General features: G+C 46.0%; 1 long non-coding RNA gene across 1 annotated transcript; it reads right to left on the reverse strand.

The window, feature by feature from the left end:
• Positions 1 to 1,463: 1,463 nt before the first annotated feature.
• Positions 1,464 to 11,273, reverse strand: LOC139048814 (uncharacterized). Its single transcript, XR_011507964.1, has 3 exons — positions 10,963 to 11,273; positions 8,421 to 8,478; positions 1,464 to 1,623 (listed from the first exon to the last, which is right to left on the reverse strand). It is a non-coding gene; the product is annotated as an uncharacterized lncRNA (long non-coding RNA).
• Positions 11,274 to 23,917: the final 12,644 nt, after the last annotated feature.

Here is a 23,917-nt window from a genome sequence, read left to right on the forward strand (position 1 = left end):
GAAATTTAGCGAGAGTTTTGGTTTGAGCGATGTCACTTTTACAAGTCTAAATGCATGACCTGCAAACGAAGTGAACCTGTTGTAATTAAATTTGACCGCGTGCACAGTATAGGAAAGCGAACTAGCAGCGCTGTGGCTAGGCCGAGTGCTCCAAATCTGGAACGAACGCTGCATGCGGTTGCTTTTATATTTCTTGCGAACAAATGAACTGACAACTCATAGCGCTGAATGAGAAAACAGCATCTTTTGCTTACACTTCTCAACTAAAGCTTGCCATCTGAGCGACATGTCGCCTCGCGGCATAAAATCTGTCATGATCAACTTCATGCTTTCTGAGCTAGTTACTGTTCCTACTACCGGTGCCAGCAGAGAAAAGTACATTAGCGAGAATATTCCTGCTGCTTAAGGCATTATTAGTACCAATGCTGCGGCTGAAAATTAAACCAACCAAACCTTAAGCGTATATCACTAACTTATTAGCGCGCCTGCCTAAACAAAGCACACTCCGCGATTTGAAACTCCAGCATATTTAAAATATATAAAAAGAACGCAATAATTTACTCTGCGGGAATAAAGTCGTTCCGAATGAAGCGTTTCGAACAAACCACAACAATTTCAGTCGCCTTTTTCCCAATGTGCAAGTTTCTTATCCATGTCACTCTCCATTGCGCGTCGTTCGCAACTTTCGGGAAACGCTGAAATGATGAATTGCTGTCTTTCCACCGCTATGATCGCCATAATGGTAAACAGCAACGTTCTTTCGACATCCGCTTTTGTTCTCTTTCAGGCTTGAGCGCGGCGGCACCACGACGATTGGACAACTATGAGGCAACGTTGTGGTGCACTCTGTAACTTTAGAACCTGCGGTGGAACCAAGATCGGCTGGTTCTCGGGGTGGCCGCTAGGGGCTGAGTGCTTAGTTGGAGTCTCCAATAAGAAACTTACTACGCTCGCATCAGAGCACGCGTTTTCTCCTTCCTTCCCTATGGTTAGCTAGCGCCTTCGAACGACGTGTCCCATTGCGTCGCCTTAAGGATCGGTCCAGTTTACCTACTCAGGTAATAACGGAGCAGGTTCTAACGGCCCCGTCGCCGGAGTATACAATAAATCACTGGTCGTGCCATTCTCATTGCCATTGTCAAGCCGTCGCCTTGCCGTGCCCATCACATAAACGCTCCCGTCGCATGCTTGCCCTACAGGAACACGTTACGCCATCTGGTAACACTTTGCAGAACTTGGAAGATGCAGTCAGCTACCTGCGATATGCTTCTCATAACATCAATAACATCCATTCCCGCAGTGTGCGGTGTTTGGATATACATATATATATATACATATATATATATATTCAGTGCGGTTTTCTTGCAAAATAGCATACCTCCATAAGGTGTTCTTTTCTGAGAAGGTGGCAGGCTTGCGTTAAGTAGCGATACATAAGACGATGAAGTCTGATTGGTCAGGTAATGCGGTTTATTTTCTTTGGTCGATGAACATCGCATTTTAGTCATTCCTTCGACTTGGCGCCAGTGCCGGCGAAACCACGCACCGCGTTTGCCAAAGCAGCGGTTAATCCGCTGATGATTTGGCCAGCCTGGTCAATGGCCGTGCAGGCCACGAAGCTCACTGCGTGCAATAGGAGGAAGGAAAAAAATAATGCAGAATAAATGCACATATTGGAACACAGGTGAAGCGATGTTAAAAGCTATACAAGTAAGTGCGACGTCTACAATTCTATTTAACGTCGAAGAAGCGACGTCAAAACGGCTGAGCCTGCGCATGATGTTTGTAGAAGAGTGGATGCTGAAGTGCTTGAACAAAAAACTACGCCACATGTAAGCACATTCAGGGTTTCTGCACCTGTGTGTCACAGTGGCATATACACATTTTTGTGTATTGGTGAAGAAAGGGTACATTCCCATTGAAATAATGTTCGTGGGCCAAATATAATGAATTAAACGAAATCAAGGTAGTTTGATAATGCGCCCTTTCAGAAAGAGGTCCGCGTGCTTTAGAAATTCCTATGAGCCGATATTATATATACATGACTTATTTTGCACGCTTTATTGTTCTTTTTCGCACAACACAGGTGCTCTCATTTTCGCTGTTTTATCCGTTAGTAATAAACCTGTTTGTCATGGAGACAGCATTGAAAGACAAGAAAGTTTGGACAGTAGGTTACAAAAGTGTCCCTTTAAAAATAAAAAAAGGAAACATCAGTTGGAAACCTTAATTTTCTAGACTCGGTTGCTGCGAGCAGTGATTATTAGACCCTAATTGCACTTTGATTGCGATAGCACTAAGTTATCAAGACTAACTGTAGCGGAAAAACTCCTTATAGCGCTCATGAATATATTCGGCCACCACGCACACAGCGCCACGCTACATTTATCGAGTTGCTCAGACGCCTGCCCGACGTAAACACAGACTGAGAATATCAACACAGCACAACATCCGTGTTTAATGAGTATGCTATTGTCCTCAGGCAGCCTGCATGGGCCTGGAATGGCAAGGCACGGCCCTTTGCGTTGTACAAATATTCCCTCCTAATTTTTATCCGTATTGGCTACATTGATTGTTTTCTTTGTCTACATCCTTTGCATCCAATTTGCCGTCCCTGTTTCCCTGACTTTCTTTTCGATGACTCGTGGTTGTCTATTAACACTTTCCTTACCCTGTACTTGGTTGCAACTTCCTTGACCTATTCCTCCCTTCCATGTCCCCATTTGTTGAAGTACATAAATGTGTACACTTTAGCCACCCATTTCTTTTCATCTATCCTCCTGGGTCTTTCGTCGTTCCTCAAAACTAATTTTTTTGGGCGATTCCCTTAGCGCAAAAGAGGCCCAACCCACTTGACCCTGCATAGCCCCATTTGTGGTTTCACAGTGGGCATGTCCGATACCAATTGGTATATATGGATGATGGACGTGCCAATCGGTCTAATGGCATTAAGTTAACTTAAGACTCCGACCATCTCTAAATTTATCCACAGAATGGCATTTGCAAAGGTTAGCGCTGGCACCATTACTGATTTCCAGATTGCGCGCGCCACCCCATATTATTGGTAGCCTCAAGTACTATATATTTCATTATTGCTGTATTACACTTTTATTTCATATTCAGATTGCCTTGGTGGATGTTTCAGTATTTTTTTCGTTTGTGTATACATCCAGGTATTTATATTGTTTGACTATGGGTATGACTTGCTGTTCAACTGATACCCCGTCGTCACTCGTCTCTTCATTAAAGGTTACAATTGCTGAATTCTCTGCGCTAAACTAAAGGCCTCGATTTGTCGCAGCATTGGTACATATATTCGCAAGTTTGTGTAAATTCCTTATATTGTCCGCTAAAGGCAACATAGTCAGCCATGTATCTCTTTGTTTCACGCTTTGCCTATTACAGATATAAGGTAAATGAAAAACTAATTCAGTGTTTCCAGTCGTCTTTCTATGCATTTTGCTTAAAGCGTGAACAACAATGGAGAGAGATGGAGAGAGAGGGCATTCTTGGTGCAGTCCTTCTTGATTTCCATTAGTCCTTTGCATTTCCGGCCTTCCCATAGGATTTGCACTCAGTTTTTTTCCCTGAATCTCCCTCAGCACCTCCACAAAATTTGCACTTATGTCCTCGTGCTTGAGAACATCCCATAGCATTTCCCTGTCTAAGTTGTCGTAAGCTTCCTATATATTGATTCACATTTACTGAAGGCCAAAGGACTGAACCGGCGCTGGGAAAAGACGACGAAGATAGGTGTCATTCTGCCTGCCAGCTGTCCACCATTTGTTGAGAGTCTTGATTCTCCGCGTATATACGTCCTGTACATAATTAGACCATGCGTTTACTTTAGTAACATTTTTGGTGAAGGTCCGCTTTGTTTCCTGCACCAGCACGGAGCTTTCCAGCTGCCACTCCATCGCACTTGCGACCATGTTTTCCAACGAAGGAACAGCGTCTCCGCCGACCACACCTCCGATGGCTCCCACCTACATAACTCTGACTCCTGCCCGGGATCATGGCGTGACCTTGTCATTGACAACTGGATCAACCTTTATGAACGTGTCAGCACAAACTGCACGTGGGACCTGATCCTGATGCTCGTCAATCTTTTCTTCTATCTCGGTGACACACCACGGGTATTATTCAAGACGCACAAAGCTGACATTAACAGCTGGGGAACTTTCGAGCAGCAGATCCGTGATTTTTTCAGCAGCACCTCTAGTCGCGAGCTTGCTGCTAGAAAAATCATTCCTGCCATACGGGCGAAGCAACGAATGCGATAGCAACATGTTAGATTATAACGCGAAGGGCAAGACTCGTAACTGTAGTTGGGGGATGAATTGAAGTAAACGTAAGCTAAGTAAAAAAAAAAGGAGCTGTTGTGTTAGGGGCCCTCTGTTTGAAACATGCTCTTTCGTGGCCCATCCTGAGGTAGTGCATAGCCGCGTCAATTAAAGTACATCATTCTAAAGTTAGAGCTGAGTTATGGTTTCGAGGATTGTTATTTAAGATTGGATGCATGCGCGGTCGGTGTTTTTTTTTCATGACATTTGTTTGTGGGCTGCCATTTTACAAATTTCGACGAATAATTTTGCCGGGAATGTATGACGAACTTTAGTGATGGAACGGTGTGGCAATATAACCGGCCTATACCGCAGACATTATCGCGGGGGATGGCCTACAGCATACATATGCCTAAATATATGCGGAACTCATGGCGACAGCGACCACAATAAAGTTCGCTTGGAGTGTCCATATAGTTGCGCAATAAGGACAACTGGTTACTCGAACTAACATGTCTACAAAACCTCACGTCACTTACATTCAGGATGTCTTGGCTCTCTGCTGCATGAACCACATGCCTGATTCGGACAAAGTTGCGGACGTGTTAAATAGCGTTGCAGATGACGCGTACAACCTGCTTGTTTACGCAAACGTCTCCGTTGTAGATACCATCATTAAAGAATGTCTGCGATATGAGCGAGCCAAAAGCCACCAAATAACGCCAGCAGCTCACCTGTGACAACGTCACGCGCATTGTCCGTCGCGAACTTGAAGTTGCATCTCCCGCACCCATTCAACCACCCTCTTTAATTCATACACCTACGACCCATCGATGCTATCGGTATTCCTGATTCAGGCGGTAGAAAGACAAGAGTTTTCGAATTTCGGCATCCCATCCGTCTGCTCAGTAACACGTCCGGATGCTCGGTCATGCATCTTTCGTGGTACCGAGACCCTTCGTCTGTACTTTCAGAACCCTTCAGAATGGAGAACGCCCGAAGATCAACCTACCTGATTTTATTGTCACCTCATTGGACGTACGAGGGTTGATCCAGAAATAAGGTTCCCAGAGAGCTCCAGCAACACGGGAAGGTGTGAGGCGAAATCCGGCCATACTGCTGCGCGCGGCTGTTCCCCTACTCTCGGTTCCCCGCGGCCGCGCTTTGCTGCGCTGCTCATTCTTGGCTCATCAGCCGTCTGATATGGAGGTTCCCATTGTTGATCTCGCCAAGTGCGAGATTTGTTCCGTAGTTCGCTTTTTGCACGCCAAAGGGACTTCCCCGTGGATATTCATCATCAGTTGACAGAGGTGTATGGCGACAAGTGTATGTCCGTTCAACAGGTCCGAAAGCGGTGTAGGGAGTTTAGTGCCGGTGGGAAGGAAGTCCACGATGAAGAACGGAGTAGAATACCGTCAATTACGGAGGCAGTTGGAGATGGTACAACGCGAAGTGCTTCAAAACGCGAGGAGCACCGTCCGTGAATTTGTTGCTCAGATTTCTGGGTGTTCTTACGGTACAATGAAAAGAGCTTTGGCTGAAAAATTGGGGTGTCACAAGTGTTGTTCTCGATGGGTACCGCGGCTATTGGCATCAGATCACTAGGAGAAAACCCTTGACAACTCAGACAGTTCTTGTGCAACACTAAGAAAACTCAGGCTAGTTATCCAGAACCGCCGGCGAAGGCAACTGGCCCCCGCTGTAACGCTGCTTCATGACAACGCCCGACCTCACGTCTTCCGTCAAACCCAGGAACTTTTGCAAACTTTGGGCAGACTGTCATGCCCCGCCCACCGTACAGTACACACCTCGCGCCTAGTGAGTATCACTTGTTTCCCAAGTTAAAGGAACATTTCAGTTGCCGACGCTTCCGGAGCGATGATGAAGTAAAAGAAGAGGTGAAACGCTTCCTCAACGGTTGGTGGCAGAGTTCTACGACATTGGTATACAGAAATTAGAGCACTATCTACAACAATGCGCAGAAAAAGATGCCGATTTTGTAGGAAAATATAGCGAAGTTTCATCTTTCTAATGGTCTACACTTCTACGAGAATAGCAAGGTAGTCTATTTCTAAAATTGATGGAAACCTTATTTCTGGATCAACCCTCGTATATCTCGCCATTGACAACGCCGCCGGAGATTCCCATCATTCGAGCCCACCTTTCCTGCCTACCTGCGCCCTACCAGTTGCCAATGTTCACTCTTCGCACTCTTCGGCCTCCCCCAAGCCTCTTACCACTCTTATCCCTGTCAGGCGCTACTCTAGATCTCTATCGCCTCAACACAGCCAATCCCTTCTCACCCGGTTCTTTGGTTCTCGTGTGGTGCCCATTACGTCATGTAGGTCTGACCAAGAAGCTCCAATCCTGGTACATCGGTCCTTACCATATCGTGCGTCAGGTCACGGACGTCTATTACGAGATTGTTCTTGTCTCTCCGACTACGCTATCTGCGCTCGCGCCTAGTGGCATAGTTCATGTCAGCGGACTCAAAACCTACCACCCTCTCTGGGATAAACATGTCTAGCTGCACCGAGACAGTGCTTCCACCGCCATGGGTAATGCTAAGCATCCGCTGAAAGCGGAAAGTAAAGAAATGTCGATAGGAGAAGACAACGAAGAGGACGGTATCGTTCTGCCTGAGAACTCTCCGCCATTTTGTTAATAGCCTTGAATCTCAGTGTACACAGGCTCTACCCATAATAAGGTCTTGTGTTTTCTTTACGTAACAGCACCAAGAAATGCTATCGATAAGCGTATATTCTGAGTTATTTACATATTTAAAATAGCTATGCATTTATTTTGTAAGGAGATATCATCTAGGTGCCTTCCTGGTCTGAACAAATTCTATTGTTCTCACATCAGATCACCTTAATGCTACTGGTATTCATGCAGTTTCCGGTGTCCACCTATGCTAGTATGTAACTGTCTTCTTTTCACACACACTTGGGTCACTGCATAGTCCATGGGTTCGCATACTCAGCGAACTTGGGTCGCTGAGTATGCGGTACCGGTTGTGTACCGTTCCTCAGTGAACCTCTTTTAAGCCCCCTTGAGTCGCTAGATTTGTGCCGCCGGTTATGTACCGCCCTTCAATGAACTTCGCTAGGGCCAACTTGGGTCGCTGGGTATGTGAAACTGCGTATGTACCGCTCTTTATCCATTAAAAATTATCAATTAAATTCTTTCTGGTAGTTGGCGGAATCGGCCTCGCGTCATATGTACTCAGTCTTGTCGGAATATATAACTGCGATCAGTAAGCGCCGCAGAAGGGGCCTACAAGGTTGTGGATGGGTGAATGCTACAGGCGTCCCATTTAAAACGGAGCCGTTGGTTGCCCCACCAAGCTCTTATTATTTTTTACCTAATGTTATTCCTATATTCTAAAAGAACACACAAAGAATTCCCACCATGAAAATTTATGGACCACTATCGGGAATTTGTTTTTGTACGCTTCTGCTGTTTGTGGCCCACCTACTTTTATGTCACCAAACCTCTAATCGCCTTTTACTGATTTCTACTGCAGACATGTTTACGTTCCCGCTGATAGCCCTGGACCGAAGGGCTTCAAGAAGGACAGTAGAGCCTAAACTGACATCTTGGTCTAGGCGAACCAGATTTTTCGAGCTTTTATACCTTACCTCATGCTTTACGTCAAGTTGGCATGCCACATTTTGTCAAATAGTTTAGAGAAATTTTAGAGGTTTGGGTATTCAAGTAACGGAAGATCGTTCGTTTCGAAAATATCTTACAGACAAATTTTGCCAGTAGCCATAGAACGTGAATATATGTACCACACACCCGCGGAATTCGCGATGTCTTTTGATGTGCTTTGAACGGATGGACACATTAAGCCCTTCTTTTGGTTCATAATTCCTCTTCGTAGTGAAAACGGCATATAAATTCAAATGCGTGGTGTTGATCAATAGTCAATGAGGAAGTGCGTAACATATAAAATGACAAGACTGGTGGGGTGCTCCCTCTTACCTCGAAGAAATGGTAGACGAGATGTACACAATATCATTAGTCTTCGTGTGTCTAGCCATACAAACGCGAGGGAAGAGTTGGGTAAGAAACAGGGCCCGATACTTATTCGCGGGAGGCCCTTCAGAAACTGGTTTAAAACCGGCAACTTACACAGTGCGAGCAGGATGAGCACAGAGAATCCCGACATCTGCATGCTGACTCGTTAGTTCTGGAAAAGTAATGTGAACAAATGCACCGTGAATCAGGCCGCCTCCCTTGACAAAAATTTCACAAGCCATTCGCAGTGGTAGGATGGGACAGGGTCTAACAAGACATCTGCGACGTTTCCTTAAAGCGAAAATATTCGTGCATTGGGCAGGCAGCTGGCACTGTAGACGAACGTATTTTCTAGTGCACTTTTTTGTGAAGTCGTGAATCCGTCTATTTCTTTTATTCAGAAGTACCGCCTGATTTCTTTAAACTAACATGCAAACTGGCGCCGTTTGCTACATCCGTAATTCACTCTTCTTTGAAATCAAAACATAAATGCATTTTTTAAGGACAAGTGCATGAAGTTATTCTTCAGCAAACTGGCGAAATAAGGTCAGCACATATGGACTTTTAGCACACTCGACGTGAATATTGAGCCCACATGCGAAAGTTGCTGCTTTTTTCTGAAGAACGAACGGTGATGTTAAGCTGCAAGCGTGTAAGGTGAGAAACATGATGATGTCACAAAGTCTTGTGCAATACGTACAAAAGAACCAGCTCTTCATGGTCTTCCCGCCTGGGTTTCTTGCGCCTTCCATGGTCATTGCGCCCATACTTATGGCTTTAGTGCACTACGTGTCGCCTGAATCGGCTAATGTAGGCTTCTTTCAAAAGTAAGTGTTGCGGATGTGAGATACGCTGTCAAGCATCATATAAGTTTCCTTATCATATTTAACAAGACCGAGGACGTCTTAAGTATGGCAGTATTCGAGACAGCTGCAGTTCGCATGCGCCGTCATCTTCTTTTACGAGGAAGCGTATTGCACTGAACATAAAGTGTAGGAATGCGTAAGCTCGCGTTGCAGCTATAAGGAGCACTGACGCGTTTCTCGTATGCATACATACATACATACATACATACATACATACATACATACATACATACATACATACATACATACATACATACATACATACATACATACATACCATGGAAACTCAATTTATCGAAGTGATGAACACGCTTGAATTATTTCGTTAAATCGGGAAGTTCGTAATATCGAAAAAAAAGTTTTCGGGCCTTCGAAATCTAAAATGTTAACGTAGTGGCACGTAAAGGTTACTGCGGCATTACTGCGGTTACTACCTGAACGCTTCCCCTTCGATCTACTCGTTGAAGCGCCTGACCATATCGTGCTGCGTCGGAGATTCTTCAGCCGCATTCATCTCGAAGATGGAGCCACTTGCGACGGGAACATCTCCCGGCATTCATTCGTACTCCGAAATGTTGAGCGGAGGCTACGGGGCAGGCATGATGGGTTGATAGGGTTGATTCTGTCGACTTGTGCAAACGTTAGAAGCAAGATACGTGTTGTGGCTTATATTCTAATGCGCGCCTGCTTCTTCGTCGCCCACTTCTCCAGCCATTGCGTTCTTCAATCACACACACACACACACACACACACACACACACACACACACACACACACACACACACACACACACGCACACACGCACGCACACACACACACATGTATATATATATATATATATATATATATATATATTATTTTTTTTATATATATATAAATATATATATATTTGGTGTCAGTGTTTGTTGGCTTCTCATTATATGACTAATAAATATCGGGTCCCTCGGTTAATTCCCTTTCTTCTCGTTTATACATATATATATATATATATATATATATATATATATATATATATATATATATATATATATATATATATATATATATATATATATATATATATATATATACTAAGCACAAACGGAAGTCGGGACGCATGTTTCAAACGTTTCTACTGGAGCTCGTTATTGTCCGAATACAAGAATATAGGCTAATTAGATCGTTTTAAATAGCTACGCATCTGACACAACACGTAACGTGGCATTATGGAGACGCGCGGCTCAGTGCCGTATATAAAGACATGCGGCGACATTTTTTTTGTTGGCTTTTGACAATAACGTGACGTTTTCTTAAATCGAATATAAGTTTATTGAGGATGCATACGGCAAAAGTTAGGAAATACTTAACGCACTCACATGGTCATAGCATTGTGGCATGCCATTAGACAGAATCAGAGCTGGTGAATATGAACGTCCGAAAATTCTGGTCACAATACATGTCAACTTGCGCAAGGTTTCCCACAGCTAGTCTATATCTTCGGAGGCTGTTTATGGAAGGAATATAAAATATGACAGAGGAAGCATACCTCGAAGGCATAAGTTATCAAAGGTCCGATTAACCTTGCTATTGCTATCAGTACCTCACCTTGAGGAAAACAAGCATTTTTTGTGTGTAAAAAGCGTATATATTTCACCGCAAAACTGGGAATGCCGCGAAAAAAATGTCGTTTGTTTTTGCCTCACAAAATAATTTATTACCCGACATAATTTACACAGCGCAAGAAAATTGATTACGAAAGGTTGAGGAACATATAAGGCCACAGCAAAGTATATGGTAAAATCGAAACCTACCTTGTTGGCTTTCTATCCGTACAGGGACTCCGATGCCTTTAAGGGTATTTTTCGACAAGCGAGAGTATTAGGCAAGCGGGCTCTGAGGCAAGTGTCGCTCTCTCCGTGCGGTGGCGAGTCTAGTGAAGTTACAATTTTATATTGTCACGTGTCTCTCTTTGAATTGCATGGGACTCGGATCTATCCGCTGTGATCACAATCGCGTGTATATATTTTCGCTCAAGTGCGAAGCAATACGTAAACATGTGTTCTCCGCGTTCACGCATTTCGCAAACTTAGCTGTCATTTTGCAGCTGCGAAACCCTGTCACATGAATTGCGCACCAGAAGCGCGATTCGTGGCGTGCAGGGAAGGTGGAGAAACGCGATGGGTAAAATATCTGCGATAAAACGATCGAGTGATGTTGCTAGGTTTGTTTCCTGTGGATTGGTAACTATAAATAGTCATCTTTATTTGAGAAAGTTCGTGCGTCAATCAAATAGGTGAATGTAAATGAAACCCACGCGTGGTCACTGCTTGTAAATGCACTAATGAAGGCGGCTGACTTGAATTTCAAAAACCGGTTTAAAAAAAATGAAGGGTCAACAAAAGTACGCTCTGTTTAGCACGCTAACACAGATTTCCGAACACTAGTTTGGTGCTCTGGGTTGAAACTGCTTGACGTGTTGATGTTATGTATCTCATACCTTCACCTAATTGTCAGAAACTGTTTTAAATACTTTCGTTTATTTTACACTATTACCTTTTTTTTCCGTGTGCCCCCTCGTTAAATGAAACATCATGGAATGTCTCACTATACCCTTGTAAGGCTGCCCAAAACGCTAAAGCTGCATTAGTCAGCAGCTGTTGTGCCATACTGATACTCAAGACTGCCACAGTTGTGAGTTCGACAATCAAAGAGATTGTTCTAATTTTGCACTATTGCTTGCCGTGCTTGCACCTACACCTTTAGGGGTTATATATAAGGGGTTCGTTATGAAACTTGGAAAATTGTAATTTGATGGCAGTCAGGAAACTTCGTGTACAGGTGATTGAAGCGATTTGGCTGGACAAGCCGTTACATTCTGATGCTGCGCGCGGAAATAAGGCAGAAGGAGAATGAAGCAGTAGGGCACGTCGGTGTGACATACGGAGTTTGTGGCCAGTGTGATGAGGAGATGAACAGTCACATAAGAAGGTGACCCTATTGGAAACGTTGTTGGTTTCTAACACTATGCAGTGCTACCTATAAAGACCACTTTCTTTTTTTTGCTTCAGACAAATCCCGAGGCGTAAGTACACGAAATGCACGTTGCAACATGCTGTCAACATAGCAAAATAGAAAAGTAACTTGTTTATCACAGAACTGACTACAAACGCGTGCCCTGTTTCCTATGTCTGCTTTGCCTTGGTGCCAAGTGCTGGTAAAGTAAGACAAAATTAAACTCGAATATAGTATGTCAATCTGAAAGGAAAGAAAAAATGCGAATGAAAGAGAATTATATTGGGGGAAAGAATGCGGTTGAACTGTACACCTGAAAAGAAAAGTTTTGATTTTATGCAGCTGGTAAATTAAGTTGTGCAACATTTACTGCGTTTATTGGAAACAAATTTGTTGTATTGATTGTCGGAAGCAATATTTTTAGGGTGCCAATTTCTTCGCAGAACCTGGTGAAAGTCGTAAAATATTGCTTAATTACAGGAAAGGAACTTATATCTTCATTCTGTAAATTGCATTTATTACAGTTTAAAACAGGCAAAAGTAATGTATTTGTTTAGCTCTTACTTAAAGTTATGACATTGTTTATGCATGTTTCGAGAAAATCCTATTAAGGCATTAGCCGTATGTTTACCAGTGGCGTACGATGTATTTCGCCCGCTTAGATGCCCGAAACTGTAGGGCACTGCACGCGCCTGGAGTTACCCAAAAACCCGGACACGCCCTGGCCCATGTGAAGTGATATTTAGTGGGCCCTGGGTATTTTCGAGCCTGGCCCGGGTTCGGCCTTGAAGCTGCGGGCCAGTGCCAGACACGGGCCTGTGAACTGCTCGGACTATGTTGAACCTTCTAGTGCACGTAGGCGTTCTGCAAAGCATTCTGTGCGAATCTGAAATGACAAGTTGAAAAAAGTGGCTCCTAATTACTTAATCCAAGAAAATAAAACTGCTTTAAGTATCTGTTGTTAGAATTGCTTTGTTTCTTCAAAATTGAAGTTTCTTCTCGTGCAAGTAAAAAAAATATACTAAAAGCGCTTTTGCAATGACGCTGTGTTACCGCTCTCGGTGTGCGCCTATTTATAGCAATTATGCCATGATTTTATTCACTACACCACATGGATGACTGGTTTACGGTGACTATAACACGCATAGATGGGCTACCATCTCACTAGCATTCAATGTACTTCGTTGGCCTTTAATGTACACATTACAAGGACCCCGTGGTGGGCTCGGCAGGGTTGGTGCGATAGCGCATTTTCCACCTTCATATTTTTCGTGTCCAAGTTAAAATATGCGGATTTGTATTTTCAGCTGGTCTGAGCGGAACGGGATAATGAATTTCAAGGGAAATCTTAGCGCTGACAAACGTCGACGGCTTTCCCAATTTTTCATTGGTCTAATCTCGCGCGCCATCGAGGCGCAACGCCGGCAGCACCGTTTCCGACCTTCCTCATAGTGCCAGCGTCGGGACACGACAGGGCGCTTTCACTACTACGCAGCAGCTGTCGTCTCGTGCGCTGCGTCACACCATGTCAACTCCACGTACTTTTAGAACACCGTGCGCGAAGCTAGACTAAAACGCTAATCTATTCCATCACCATGATTGGTTAGTTTTGGGCAAAATTGCCATTCTTTTTTACAAATGTGCATAACCCTTATCGTTTACAGCATAAACTGCAAGCATGCAAAGAGCTTTACATAAAACTGGGGCAGAACTCACCTGTGACTGTTGAGGCAATGCAAATTGCATCATTTTGCTATGAAAACGAATATATTCTGCCCTGGATAGGTGTTGTTTTGTGTACACTTTGCATAACGCGCACCGTTTACAGCGGTTACCTATGGGAGCGCACAATAGACGGCGCTACTGATTTCGATGCCATTGGACGCATTCTGTGTGCATCTCAGTGCCTTTCGAGTGCCTTCCGAGTGCAGTCGTATGCCTGAATTTCCGAAAAAGAGGAATTTACTTGCAGTAACTACATTGCCTGCATGCGATAACACATTGGAGATTTGAAGAAAATTGTGGAATTGGCACCCCTGAAAAAGCACTGACTGACACTATGCGATATCAGCACATACTGCAGTACCAATAAAGGAAAATATGGGGCTCGCGCATGGCGTGGACAGAAATGTGCAAAAAATAGTATTTTTGACGCAGATACGCGTCGTCTGCGACTGAACGTAGCCTGATTCACCGCGGCATCACCCTTATCTAGCACTTCCGGCTGTTTCAAAGCAAAAACAGGCTGTCCCTCACATATGCAGTCAACCGCTATAAAACAATGAGGCGATCTCTGTCACAAATTATACTTCCGCTGGGAAATTTGCAATACCACAGAAATTCACCGTTAAGACTCAATGTTCTTTCACGACAGTTGAATTTAGCTGGTGTAGCCACGCATTCCTACTCAAGTGCTTTGGAGCTTACTATGGCAGCAATTAATTTGCGCTCTCGTAAAGTGCACATTTATCGCGCTTCATTTTGCCTGACAGCACATTTTCCCATGCCGCCACAGTGTTCGGGCACATAATAGAGCAGCGCTCGATAAACCACTCGTCAAGAGCGTTGAGTTCACGATAACTATTCGACTTTGTACTTGATTCGCATTAAGCCTTGTATGACAGTCTCTCATTGGGCATTGTAGAGCCCATTTATTTGTTTGTTTGTTGCTACATTTTACCCAAGGGCATGCGGTTAGCATGCGGAAGGAAGCATGCGGTTACAACCAGATTGCATCTGCACCAAAATAGAGATGTGCATTGCATGAAAATGAGACAAATACGAAGACATACTCTTTCTGACGAAACGTAATATCTAATTTAAACAATACAAATCAACTTGAGAATAGAAAGAAAATGTACATATTTTGGTAAAAAGGCTTTCGAAGAGCTGTTTATTCTAGTGGGTTGTCACGGCATAGTCAGACACTGTGTTCGGAGTAGACTGGTGGCATCTCCAAATGTAGGTGGGCTTGGACGAAGGGCCGTACATTGGGCAAAGAATGAAGCGCTTACCGAACTAACGCTTCAAAATGACCCGCGACCACTTCGCTATAGCCCTATACTGCAGAATTACAAAGGGAGCTTTGGCTTGCGCCTAGGGATAGCTGTAGCAATCTTGTCACCACGGTCTGCAACAACCATTCGAGAATCACAACTGGTCTGGCAATCCAGTTTTATCTGCTGCACATCGAGCGCAGAACACCAGACTAGCGTAAACTATATCGTTTTCAAAGTAGGGGCCCTCTAACGTAAAACAATTCCAAGCTATCTATACTTAAATCTCCTAACGTCAAATTTAAGCAACCACTGACTCAAGCTTCAGGTGGTAACCCGCGGCGTTGTTTAACAAGCCGAATCAAACGTGCTCCTCGTATATGTTAGTTGAGCTTATTTTGCTTTCAAGCGAGCAGCATTGCCTGCATTCAGCAGTTCTTCTTATAATCTTGGCTGATAAGAGGCGAGGAGCACGCTCAAGTGGAGAGGATTTCGATGGCGCCGAGCCTGCACAGTGGAAGCAAATAAACAGATGAGGAGGGTGGTGCCGGCATCTGCGATTGGTCCACATCCCCTTGATTAGCTTGTGGCGGTTGGTAGAAAATCGCGGTGGCGTGCAACGAAAGGTTAAAAATGTCCCCGGAATGGTTCCACAGGAGGGAAGAGTTGGCAGAGCGATATCGCATACGTGCCGAAATGGCTCGAAAAAAGAAAATGGCTCTGTAAGTGGAACGAGTTCCGCGACCGATTTGCTCACATTGTTCATAAAAATGGAAGTCCTACCGGTGCGGAGCAATTCTATATTTGCAACTGTTTCCTAAAGGAGACGTGTCTTCAGCGGTGGCGGATATTCCGAAGACAAAGGGATATTACCAGGACGTCTTTTTCGGGGACAAGATGCACCAGGAGTAGGAATATTTCGCAATGTCTCACCTGCTGACTCTAGTTCGTTCATATGGCGACACAAAAGCCCTCAGACAACTCTACAAGCACTTACTTGTCAATTTACGAGGCGTGGAATCTGCGGGGTTGAAAAATACGTTGATTTCATTGATACTTTGCAACATCCTTCTCCGGGAACTACTGCAAGCCGTCGTATTTAAATATCTTCATTCCTGCACCACATAAACTGAGAGTGGCATGTGCACTGCAGGCAAACCTGTATGTTCTTTGCGACTAGATGGGCTACTGAAGCTCCTTCTTATCGAACTCGAAAGGTTGAAGGTGATTACAGGAATAGCGGCGAACGATCCAACGACGGTCAGCTTGCAAGAAGCCAGCTATGGCGTGGGCGCAAATGGAAGCCTACTTCATCTCTTCTCCACACGAACTTGGCTTGCGATTCCTAATTATGCAAGGAGATGTGTGTGTTCTGCACGTCAGGCTAGCATACGACAGAAGCCTGCCTTATTGATATGTGCCTGATGCAAAAGAAGCAAGTGCTATTAACTATAAACTGTGCTTCTGATGTACAAGAAAAGGTCACCGGGTGCGTGATTGTAGACGGAGGATTTCTTGCTCAAGGTGCAAAAACCACGGTGCGTCAAGTACGTGTGACCCGCAGATGATTGTTCATAACTCGAACGATGGAGTTGAAAACGAGAACGCAAGTTTAACAATTTACGCGTCTGCAGGAGGATGGTGATGAAGTAATGACAAAACAAGCGCTTGTGTTTTCCTCCAAACATACCGAGCCTGGGCAGTTAACAACACTGGTCACTACGTACGAGGCATCTTTGACCGTAGCTTTGACCGTAATTTTTTTAACGGATGATTGGTGAAGATAAATGGGTCTAAAATGTGCTGAACAGATAAAGGTAACCCTGAACATATTCGCCCACGCTGCAGACCGGACAGTAAAAAAAGATGAATGGTGGAGTTGCGCTCAAGGACTCAGTTTACTCACCTAAAGGTTTTGCAGAGAACCATTGAAATTCCGCACGTGCGCCAGCACATGGAGGAATCTAAAATGGAATTGGCTTTTTCCACCTCATTAAAGAAAAACCCGGGAAGTGTCGTAGCCCATAAATTGCTACCCAAATCTGTTATCACGTGAAGCGGCATCATTGTGCTCATCTGCTCTGAATAAATGCGGAGACTATTGACAGGCAAGATATCAGACCACGAGGACAACGAATCGTTCGCTTGTCATGAATTGTAATCTTCTATTCTAAGCATTCTAAGCATTTATCATGGGTGCGAAGAGGGTGTTGCGACAGAAAGCCTGTAGTGTAAATACAAGGAAACGTACTAGCATGCTGATGAAAAGTTTTATAGGTGTATTGTGCAAAACCACAATTACATGCACGAATGACATGACACTGGTCATAACTTAAAGCAACGTTTTATAGGGTACACATATAGTGGCACATAAATATGACGCTCAATGCAAGTTTGCAAGTTGCAAGTTTGACTTGAAATGATAGTCATTCTTCAGATAGAAGTGACTTGATGACATACTGGTAATCAATGCCTGTTATTTCTTTATTCCCACAATGATCAGTTGTATAATACTTGTGCCCAGATACAATAACGCATCTCTGAATCACAGATATCACATCCCATCTGCCCTATGCGACTTTGCCACATGAAATGGCAAACTCATTGATTTAATCAGTTATGGATTATGCCAAAGTGTTATTCTGTTTCTTGCAGTTTTGTCTTTCATGTGTATTTGCGTAATGTGAAAAATAGTACCCTGATGTTCTAACTATTATGCATACAATATAACAACTCTATTCTTTTTCTGTGATCAGAGGAGGCTTTTGTGTCAATATATAAATTGGAAGTTTTTTAAGAACGAATATGCGACAAGTACTTGCATGTGAACAAGCGTATGCAGCCCCCTAAAGGCAAGCACGGTAACGAATGTATCTTTTAGCCATATTGGCACAAAACTTTCTCATAGGCTTTTTTTGCCTAAAGCCAACCACACATCTCGATCTAGCAGATTTATCTTTTGTGTGACAAGTCTGTGCTGTTTTCCTTGCAACAAGTCCTTTTACATGTGTCCGCAAAACGTTGGGCCTTCATTATGTTTATTTTTTCTACAACATTCATGTTTTTTGGAAACAATTTATTGTGCATTTTTGGAAGCTCTTCATACAGCAGCTAAAATTTCTTGGAAAGCTTCTTTGCAACGAGGTTCTAAAGTTGTTGGCAGACTATTCAAGTAGTTTTTTTTAGTATAACAATTAGTAGCCTTGGTGTTGGTAATAACTTTATTAACAATCCGGCAAATTTGTGGCCTGGGCCTAGGCCACCCCCGAGGAGGCCCGGAGATCCTGCCTCCTCACCGCCTCAGGGGCTTGCTGGATGGCCCATAGCTGATTTTCGATATTTGAGCTGCACAACGCGGCCGTCCATCGCGCTGGAGCTTCATCTGGGAAAACTGCATTTTCTTTGCATATAACCTCACATTCCCAGAGAATGTGTCTAAGAGATGCGTGAGCGCTGCTGCATAGTTTGCAGTTATCATCTGAGTAGATGTCCGTATATATCCTCCTGAGATGGACGGGGTTGGGGACGGTCTTTGTTTGTAGCTGCCTCCAGTCTACCGCTTGGGCCTTGTCGAGTTTGGGCTTAGGGGGCGGATAAACCCGCCTTTAGTTTTGATAAAATTTTGTAATATCACAGTATCTGGTCATTCTGTCCCTCTCTGTCCATGCCTCCGTTGGATTTCAAACCCCAAGAGAGGATCCGTCTTCGCGGGCGCGGAACGTGAGACCTCGCGCTACGCGGTGGACCTCCTCGTTGAGGTTGGGTACGGGGGTGTCGGGGGACGTGTGGGCCGGGAACCATATAATGTGTCGTTCCTCCGTCTCCTTGGAGGTGACGTAGTTCGCGTTGGCTTTGAGTATAGCCTCAGCCTTCGGCGAAATTCTGCCTTGTGCGTAGTTTCTGACCGCCGTCTGCGAGTCACTGAGTACGTATCTACAACTGGGGTTAACGATGGCTAGGGCTATCGGCACCTCTTCCGCTACCTCGGGGTTTTTTACACATATGCTACAAGAAATGACCAATTGTTTCTCGGTATTGAGGACTGCCGCTGCAAAAGCACGTCGATCCTCGTATTCTGCCGCGTCTACGTACAGCGCTTCCTTGTCCCTACCGAAGGCTTGGAGTAAAGCCTTGGCTCTACTCTCTCATCGACCCTGATTGAATTCGGGGCTCATGTTCTTGGGTATATTAGCCACCTGCAGCTTTTCCCTGATCGCGCTTGGAAGGGATGTCTTGTCGCCGAGCTGTTTGTGATAACATATCCCGAGTGTGTCCAGGATGCTCCGGCCCGTTCGTGTCTTCGCTAGTCTTTCAAATTGGGAGATTTGGTGTGCCTGAATTACCTCTTCAAGCGTGTTGTGGACGCCCAGCTGTAGCAGAAGTTCCGTGCTGGTGCTGTCTGGAAGGCCCAGTGCCATTTTGTGTGGTCTTCTAATGAGGGTGTTCAGTTTGGCACATTCGGCGACGTACCAGTTGTGGTAGGCGGCCACATAGGTAGTGTGTCTAATAACTTAGGAGTGTATGAGTCTGACGACGTTGGCCTCCCTCATACCCTGATGTCGGGGATTCTTCTGATGAGCCTCATCGTGTTCGCGATCTTAGTCTCCAAATACCTGACCGTTTCTCCGTTGTTGCCGTTTGATTCTATGATGAGTCCGAGCACCTTAATCTGCTTCACCCTGGGTATTTCTTGTCCGTCTTTGGTGCGTATGCAAATTTCTTCGTATGCAGCATGTTGGATGTAAGCCTTGGGGGTCTTCCCCTAAGCGTCGGCGGTAGAGGAGGAGTTCCGATTTTTCTGGCGAGCAGACGAGACCGGTTCCGACGAGGTACTCTTCCACCACCTCGACCGCGCTCTGTAATCGCTGTTCGATTTCTCAGTCGCTTCCCTCGGACACCCAGATCGTAACGTCGTCCGCGTATATTGTGTGATGCACTCCCTCGATGGCGTTGAGGCGCTCAGGGACGCCGATCATAATGAGATTAAAGAGCATCGGTGAGATGACCGAGCCTTGCGGGGTGCCGATGCTGCCTATGTTCCTGTGTTCGGATGCGAGTTTACCTAGCGTTAAGGGGACTTTTCTGTTTGTGAGGAAATCCTGAACATAGCTGTACGCTCGGTTTTCTAGACTGAGTGCGGCAGTGCTGCGTAGTATGGCTGCGTGAGCTGCATTGTCGAAGGCTTTCTTGAGGTCTAATCCTAGAATGCCCCTGGTACTTTTTGTCTTGTTGTCGAGTATCTGGTGCTTGATTTGCAACATTGCATCCTGCGTGGAGAGATGAGCTCCAAACCCGAGCATGGTGTCTAGATACGCTTCCACGTCGTCCAAGTGTGCGTTGATCCGGGTGAGGAAGGCGTGCTCCATCAACTTGCCGACGCACGACGTAAGGGATATTGGTCGAAGGTTGGCCAGATCTGGGGGTTTCCCTGGTTTGGGGATGAGGACCATTTTTGCTCTTTTCCACTGGTCGGGGATGCATCCTCGGGTCCAGCAATCATTAATGTACTTGGTCAGTTCGGAGATGGTCTCCTTGTCCAAGTTACGAAGGGTCTTGTTAGTTACGTCGTCCGGTCAAGGGGCCGATTTGCTGTTGAGCTTTTGCAAAGTGGCCCGGATTTGCACCTCGCCAAAGTCTCTGTCCAGAGAGAAATTCGGATTTCCCGTGTATTCCCGTGTTGAATAGTCGGGCTGTGCGGGGCGTGTCTGTCGCAGAGTTCGGAAAGGATTTCTTCCTCGTCCTTGGTGTGTGTGTGTATTAGCTTGCGCATGGTTTCCCTATGCGTTGCCTTGGTCTTGGTCGGGTCCAGCAGGTGTCGGAGCAGGCGCCATGTGTGACCGGTGCCAATCCGTCCGTCCATCTCGTTGCAGATCTCTTCCCATTGTTGTTTATTAAGAGTTTTGCAGTGTTCTTCTATTTGTTTGTTGAGTAACGCTATGCGTTTCCTCAACTTCCTATTGTGTCTTTGTTTCTGCCAACTGGCTTGAAGCGATCGTTTGGCCTCCCACATGTGCACCAGGCGGCTGTCGATCTTCTCGACGGGAAGTTCTGGCGTCACGGTCTTTGTTACTTCATTGATGTCAGCCATCACTTTTTTGGCCCATTGTTGAATGTCTGTGATGGGCACGTGCGTCATTCCGGCTCGATTCTTGCGGAACTGGTCCCAGTCCGTCCATTTGAAGGTTTTGTTGGGTTCGACCTTTAAATTCTCCAATAATTTCGTTTCGAGAATTCTCTGGTCACTACCAAGGTCTTCGAATGTGTTATTCCAACTCCATCCTCTTACGTTCTTCACTAATGTAGATCGGGCGCGGTGGCTCTTACCAGCCCTGTTCCCATTCTGGTGGGGGAGCTGGGGTCGGTGATGAGGTTCAGGCCTGTTTCCTGTATATCCTGCCATAAAGCCTTGCCTTTGGCTCTCGTATAGGCATAGCCCCACGCTCCGTGCAGGGCGTTAAAATCTCCCCCGATCAGTAGGGGATGGGAGCCCGCAATGTCGGTGGCCCTCCTAAAAAGGGTTAGAAAGCGCTGTCGTATGTGCGCTGGCTTGCTGTATAGATTGAGGATAAACGTGCTGCATCGGCTCTTGCTTTTAGGTATAATTTCTACGAACACTTGTTCAATCTGCGCTACCTTAATGTCGTGACGAACGACCACTAAGCCTTTCCTGACCAAAATAGTTACCACTTGGTTCTCCCCGGATGGGGGACCGATGGCTTGGTAACCGGGTAGTTTTGCTAATTCGTGTGTCTCTTGTAGCATTATTACATCGGGTTTCGATTTGCTTTTAAGGTGTTGTTGCAGGACCGCTTTTTTTGCGGCGTAACTCCTGCAATTCCACTGCCTTATCGTCAGCGCGCCTCTTTTACCGTGCTTGCCTATTTTGGTCTGGTCGTGGGGTGGAGGTCTGAACGACCCCAGATGCTCCTGCGGTGTTTACAGGGGTGTCGTGGAATTGATTAGATGCGACCACAGTGATGGGGGCCCCTGCGGTGGTAACTGGCTGCAGCTTGGCTACTCTAAGACTTAGGTTGGCCACGTTGCTTTCGAATTTGTCAAGTCTCGACATTATGGTCGAGACCGCCAGCGTGAGGCTGCCGACGGCTTCCGCTTGTTCTTTGAGTACATTTTGCATTTCTGTTAAGTTCTGCCCTAGGTCTGCCAGCTGTGATCCGGTTTGGCTGCTAACGGCTGGAGCCTTTCTCTTAGGTGGCGGAGGGTTGTCCTCCTCCATGCTATTATTAGGAGTTACCGCAGCTGAACCTGCACTGCAAGTACTCAGACGGGGAGATATCTCCACCCTTCGACTATTCTTAACTTCCTGGATTTCTCTCGTGAGGTGTGAGAATAATTCTCTCAACTACGCGTTTTCCCGTCTCATTTCTGCTATTTCTTTAGAAGCTGCCGTCTCCTCAGTTCCACCGCGGCGCGACGAGCCTTTGACCGCGTCTGCCCAGCTCACCTTGTTGGTGGCCTCTTCTACCGCCGGGCCGCCTCCGCTGTGGTAGGAACGCGAACGCGTACGGCTCCTGGATCTGCTTCGGGCCCGTCCGGGTGTGCGGCTCCGTGATCTGGACTTTCTGGTTCTCGAGCGGGCCCTCGAGCGTGAACGGGGCCTGGTCTCTCGGGAAGGGCGTCCAACTCATTCCCTCGTAGTCTCCGATGCAAGAAATTCTTCCTGTTGTCTTTCCCAACGTCGTCTCTTGACTATATATGGCGTCTTGAAGCGAGCCTTGCAATTCTTATCGGCCGTTAAGAGCTCACCCCCGCAAAGTTGGCAAAGGGGGTCGCACTGGTGGTGGAGACCTGTGTAGGCCGTGCCGCAGCCTCTAGAGATGCGGTCCTGCGGACTGGGGCACACGTCCATGCGATGGCCCAGTCTGCCGCATTGGAAGCACAGGTCAAGTTGTTTTCCGTACAACGCGCACTTGATGAGAGCGCCTCCGTAGCGGACGAAGGAGGGAACTTTCAGTCAGGAAAAGAGCACGATGACCGTGGTGGTATTGCTGAGTCATTTCGCAGCGATTGCCGTAGGATTCTTGGGGGTAACGACCTGGGTGGTTATGTGCCGGCGGGAATCTTCGAGAGATATACCCCTGATGACTCCTTTCGAAGTTAAGTCGGGTGCCGATTCATATGCGTTGGTCTCATAGGCCTCGCCGTTGACCTCGAGGTGCTCGACTCTTTGGTGTCGGTCTGCGTTGGCTCCACTGGGGGTACTCACTAGGATGATGTTCTGTTGTACGTTGAGGCACATGGTGTCGCCTTCCCTGTGCTGCCCGGGTATGCCAGCAGCTTGGTAGGCGCACAAGGCTACTCGGGCCGCTCCTAATTCGCCAATCTTGAGGCCTCCCTTTGGGCGGATCATAATCTTGAAATCACCATCCGGTAGATGTGGCATGCGGCTGGCCTTGATTAACTGCTGTTTCAGTTTATGATTGCGCTTCTTCCTTCCGCCGGTGCCGAGGTGGGCGCCGAAACTGCTCCTATTAGATCTCTCAACTGCTTGCTTTTTCGAGCCGACGGTACTCCAGCCCGTGCCGGCCTCAAATTCTTCTTGGGAAATGTTCTCTCCTTGCACGAGAACCTCCATTTCTTCCGTCTGCGAGCGAGCGTGGGCGCACGCCACGTGTACTTTTTTTTGCGGGGGCGCCTATAGGCCTAGGCTCGCGGTAGCCACCGCCACGGCTGCCGGTGCGGCACAGACAAAAATTTGGCGTAGAAGTTGGAAAAATGGGATTCCCACCTTGAAGTTGGT

The sequence above is a fragment of the Dermacentor albipictus genome, chromosome 8 (genome assembly GCF_038994185.2).
Source record: "Dermacentor albipictus isolate Rhodes 1998 colony chromosome 8, USDA_Dalb.pri_finalv2, whole genome shotgun sequence".
NCBI classification, from domain to species: Eukaryota; Metazoa; Arthropoda; class Arachnida; order Ixodida; family Ixodidae; genus Dermacentor; species Dermacentor albipictus.